The sequence below is a fragment of the Pempheris klunzingeri genome, chromosome 14 (assembly GCF_042242105.1).
Source record: "Pempheris klunzingeri isolate RE-2024b chromosome 14, fPemKlu1.hap1, whole genome shotgun sequence".
NCBI lineage: Eukaryota > Metazoa > Chordata > Actinopteri > Acropomatiformes > Pempheridae > Pempheris > Pempheris klunzingeri.
The window spans coordinates 14864427-14870426 of NC_092025.1; positions in this window are offsets into that span (position 1 = coordinate 14864427).

Here is a 6000-nt window from a genome sequence, read left to right on the forward strand (position 1 = left end):
TAGCTTTTGAAAGATTGAATAACACATTTTTCCTCTCACAAATGAAAAGTTGAATTCATAAATAATAAAACACACCACTCAGGAGTTTTACTGCTACAGCCTTACTTGGTCTGGTATCGCCAGTAGCTTGTGGCAGCTAATGTTAGCTAACATTTGCAAATTTAGTTAGATAACTGACATCAGTTTGCTAACTTTCCGCCTCTTTTGAGTAATAATTTCCATAATCATGACCCCTGGTCATACTTTGTGTCTCATGTAAAGGTGCAAAGGGAAGCATTTTAACATCAATGAAATACTGCTACATTCATTTCAAGATTTAATTGATTTTAAGATACAATTAAATGAATAAATAAGATCACCAGTGGGAAGAGTGGCAGCCTCCCCACTTACATTTTACCTTGTGTGGCATCAGGTTTGTTTTACAACATGAAACAGCACAAAAGCCATTTTTCTTCAGCTTCTCACGACAGCAGATGAAACAACTGAAAGGTTGACTGGAAAAAAACATTCGACAGAGGAAACAAGGACACTTTTTGACAGGAAGCAACACGTTATTGTGAAATGTACGACTACATAAAGTGAGACATGTACACACAAATTATCTGAACCTTGGCTGTTTTGTCTAATATGTTGTTGTTTATTAATCTCATAGATGCAGATACAGCAGATACATATATGTGTACTGTTTATTTATGTCTATGTGCAAATATACAAAGTTTATCTTTGAGTGTGCGTAAAATAATGAATCCATGTGCATGTTTAGATTCCTATAAATACGAAATGCAAGCATATCTGTAAGGTAAGTTTGTGTGTACCTGTAGATGTTCGGTAGAGTATATAATTAGTATTTTCTCCACTTCAGGTGGTAGTGGGGACTGTTAGGTGGAACAGAATGATCTGTATTTGCATTGTGCATTGTGTGCATTTATGAGTGAATTTATTTATGGAAAAAAAGGACAAAGAAATAATTGCAAGAAGAAAAAAAAGAGTCACGATGAAAAATGATGAACACTGAATGGTTGTTTAATAAGCCGCAGCAGACTTAAATCCTTAAATTCTTCAACTCTTCAAATTAAACAGGATCCAGCAATTATTTAATCAGTGGCTAAATTAATAAGACATATGATATGAAATTAATATAAGAATGTATTTTAACAGTCCATCTGCTCTCTCGATTGTTCCCCTGACAGAAACACCCACTCACTCGTGGCAAAAACCAGCAGACGTGCATACACATACATCAAATTCAGTCACACATTGATTCTTTCTCTTTTTTCTCCCTCTCACTGCTTATTTTTCTCCCGTATATTTTTGGATTATGGTTTTTTCTGCTTGTGAAAACACAGACTGTTGTCACAGAGACGGACATGAGAGCTGATGAGGACAAGTTTTAGCAGAAAAAAAACTCTATCTGATAAGCATCATTGCCTGGCTGAGAGCTGGAAGAGGAGTGGCAGAAAGACAGACAGGCAGACAGACAGGTGTGTGAGATAGAGAGGAGGGTGGGAGGAAGGGGATGAAAGGAGCAAATGAAAGCGGGCTGACTGACAGTGTTTGAACTGTGGGGTCACCTGCACCCCGGGGAGCCGAGTTTCAAGTCTGCAGCTCGGTGCTCAGAACGAATTTAACTTCAGACGGGAGGGAAGAGGCTGAAATGAAGGGAAAGGAGCGACCAGGTTGAGCCAAAAACTAGGAATGGGGAGGAGGGAGATTCATGTGTTTTCCTCACCTCCCACTATCCCAATGGAGAGCTATGCATCAGTGGAATGGGGGTCACAACAGTATTTTTGCAACAGCACATGCACAACACAGCACATCACAAGCAGGCAGCCCAGACAAGACAACAATATTAGCAGAATCAAGCCTTTTTCTCCAGATCAAAAGAGACAAGTTGTTATACCGTAAGCCGCCAATTAACCATCAAAACACGCAGAACTCTGTGATTTAACTTCATCCAGTGACTCTCTGATGTGCAAGAGATCTGTTGGCTGGCCAGGTGGATAAATCAACAATTCTCTTTTTACTTCAAGCCACTAAAACCTCAATAAGCTCTCCATGTCTTTGGAGATAGGCTCCTGCTGCCTGCCAAAAATAATGAGAGACCACAGATGATCAGATGAAGCACCATGTTGGATAAAGGGAAACTGCAAGTCCACGATTTGTCAAAGAGACCGCAAAGCCAAACGAGATGGACAGGAGACAAATTTTGCGCATCAAAGGACGCGTACTTCACCAGACAACCAACAATAAAATGGCTTCTAATGAGATTTACAGCTAAACCAGTGATAAAAATGATGAATGAAATTCAAATAACTTGCTGTCTTTGCTTTTCCGTCTCTGCTCAATGTCACATTGTCAGTGTCCGATGCTGAAGTCACCTTGGGCAAAGATAGGCAGCCTCCACACAGCTGTGATTTCTGCTGTCTCTCTCTTACCCATCAAGACTGCACTCTAAAAGCATTTCCTCAACAGAGGCGCTGGATGGGCTGCTCATCTTGTCGCCCACAGCCTCCTCTCCCGGAGGTCAACCTGGGTCATCCAACACGCTTTGTCTGGCCCCACAAACAGCTTCTGCGCCAGTTCAGTAGCTGTGGTGTTTCACCACCAGCCCAGGCAGAGGAGGTGTGGACGTGTGCCCTCTTGGTCTCCTGTCATTCGGTCTGAAACGACGCTTGTTGGATGTTTAAAGAGTCCAGCCCGAAGGGAAAAGAGTTGGACCCCCGTGATGGCCTGCCACTCTGCTCGCATCTGGAGCCAAGGGAGCACAGCTGGACTCACAGCGCCGGCTGCTCAAAGCCGCTGCTACATGTCACCCTCGTTGCACCTAGTATGGGGTCTCTGAGAAAAGATTTAAAGAAAAAAAAAAAAAAACTTGTGCGCGCTACCCGCCAAAATGCTCGCACCCACACGCCCAGCACCACGCACGTACTGTAACACCCTCCATCCGTTACCATCCACAGGCGGGTCTCCTCCGGGGTATCAGATGATGGATGTGCGCGAGGCAGGTGACAGATTTGTCCATCATGCTTTATGACTGAGGAGTTTTAGAGCATCTGGCAATAGGAATGAATACAACTGGGCTTTAGACTGCAGCCAGTCCCCATTTATCAGAACCAATATGTGAGCTGCTGAGTGAAGATGAGAGCGACTGATAGAGCCACCAGGCGTGATGTATAGTGTGTGATGGAGTGCTTTACATCCCGCAGCGTGTTGAGACAATTAGACTGTAATTACATTTATAGCGCGTGTGTGATGGACCTATAATCACCTAATCACACCGATCAAACCCACACGGCGCGCACTGACGCGCGCAACGCGCACAAACAGCTGGAAAGAGATTTTCAGGAGCCGCTGAAATAGTCGGATACTGGATGCAAATAGACACAGACATCATTATGTTGTCAGGTTGTCAGCCATTAAAGCAGCACAGCTCATATAGACTGTCAACATTCAGGTCTATTTACACACGCGCACACGCACAGGCACGCTCCGCACATTTGCACAGATTACAACAGGTGCAGTCGCCTGCGCGGCTCTGCGGCCATCAGCGGGACCGACGCATGGGCGGTCGGTCACGGTAATCACCTTTATCACCTTTAACACAGCAGCCCAGAGGTGACAGAGTAATTAAGCGTCGGGGTTTAGCCTACCTGCCTGTGAAACGACTGCTCCCCCGCTGTGAGATTCACCCCGCTCGGTTACAACACCGTTGGCGGAGATGCTGAGGGTGTTTTGAATCGCCAAAATGTGTTTAGTCTGTTTGCATCCGTCCAGTGCTCTTGAGGAGTCCGTCCGACAGCCAAAGATTGACTCATTCAGTCTGTGTGTGGGACCTGCCTCGGGGATTCACCAGTGTGTCATGTGCTCCACACTTTTTAGTTAGTTATTTCAAAAAATATCAACTGGTTAGACGAGGAGGACGGTGATGATGGTGCTGGGGGATTTTAGCTGAAGCCCAGATCCAGATGAATGGCCTCCCATCCGTTTTCTACATCTCACTTCTCATCGCCATATCTTGAAAATTTGGGATGAAGCAGTTGGTAGGTGCAGTGCCAAATCTTTGTCCTATCAGCTCTCCCAGACGGACGCCACCCAGCCGCCCACGGGTCTGGGTCTGAGAACCGGTGCTGGTGCTGCTGCTGTTGCCTCTTAGAAAATGATAAATCACGATTTGAATTCAATCTACTCAATCGAATCAACACGGCGGGGAGGAGATGTTGGTGCCTTTGAGCGCAGATCGGTCAAACAGCGGAGGGATGAGAAGGGATCTCCCGACGCTCCCGGTGCCTTTATCTCGGCTACTCCCGCTGACAGAGTTAACCCATTTATCGGTCCAGTCCGGTAAGGGAGGGGCCACATGGGGGCCACGGCAGCAGAGGTGCGACTGTGTATAGGTGAGCGGGAAATATGCGACGCCGTGGCGCTCAATGGAGCTGCCTTCCTCCCAGGTGTGTGTGTGTGTGTGTGTGTGTGTGTGTGTGAGAGAGAGAGAGAGAGAAAGAGGGAGAGAGAGAGAGAGAGAGAGAGAGAGAGAGAGTCAGAGAGTGAGAGAGAGAGAGTCAGAGGGAGTGTGAGGTCCGAGCAGTCAAGGTTTCAATGGATCAGTGAAGCTACAACATCTCTCCTGGGGAAGTGTGTGTGTGTGTGTGTGTGTGTGTGTGTGTGTGTGTGTTTTCATTTAGCCATTCTTCTCAGCTGTAAGAGTCATTGATGACCAATTATGGTGCTTAGGAAATGACATCAGCCGCAGCACTTAAATGATGCAGTGTGTCCAATTCCCCCCCCCATCCTCCTCTTTTCCTCCCCGTCACCCATCCTAAATCATCATCATCATCTTCTTCTTCTTTGAGGTCCAGTCGGCAAGATTCAAGGCACAAGCCCCTTATTTCTGCCACTGTTGTTAGTCATCCTTTCCCCTCCTGTTATCTCCAGATCAGACTGTCAATGTTTTCGCTCTCTCTCTTCTGATTAGAAATCCCCACCACTTTCCCATTTACACCCCCAACGCTAATTATATAATAGTCTATGTGAAGTTTCTGTTTTCGCCTGCCAGCAGTTCAATTGCATCCTTGAGGTTGAAAACTGTCTCCCGCTCTGCTGCGCTGTTATAATTAAAAGCGGTTGCAGCAACTTATTTAACCATCCAATCTTTCCTCCTCCCACTGATTGCAATGGGTTAATACATTAAGCATGTGTGTCTCTGGGGTTTAATGGTGGAGCGGGCTACCAGACTGCTGTTTGTCACTGGGAGTTGAGGCATCAGTGAAAAGTAAATCACAAGTGAGTCCTGAATGTTTCATCCCGGCTCTCTAACAGCACTGTGGGCAAATCTAATGAGCCTAGCAAAGGTTTTAGACAGATCTCCTTTAGGTTCATGTGAAAAATAGGCCAATCTGAGATACCAGTCATTAAACGCACCCTTTAACTCTCACAGAAAATCATGTGAAAGTGGCAGATGGTCTCTGAACACGTGTCTGTCTGTGGTGCTGATTCTGTTGGCGCTGTCCATGGTGCTGAAGGGCTTTCTTCAACACAAGCAGGACAAATCAAGGTGAAGTGATGCGCCTCATGTCAGCATTTACAAACACCTGCATGACTGTGATTTCTGCCAGTTTAAATTAAATGTGAGTTTGCGCAATGGCACAAAGACTGCCTTCAGGGAGAGTTAGAGGCCATTTCATTTTCATACATCACCCTTAATTCTATAATAAATCCATAAATGTTATGATAAACATAAAAATGTCTCTGAGGATTTATATGCCCTCATATCATAACAATATGATAATACTTAAATCATAAAAATAACGGTTTGAGGACACTTTCAGTCTTTTTAAATTGCCCAAATGTTCTGTCTAGTGTGTAGATCTAGATTTGTCACAGTTAATAAAACAACTCTAAGCTGAAGGTCTAGCTAATATCTTTAAGTGCACAATGTAATTTCTATTTCCTTAATGTATAGATTTACAAACTAAATGAGCATACAGTACCTGCCACTACTTT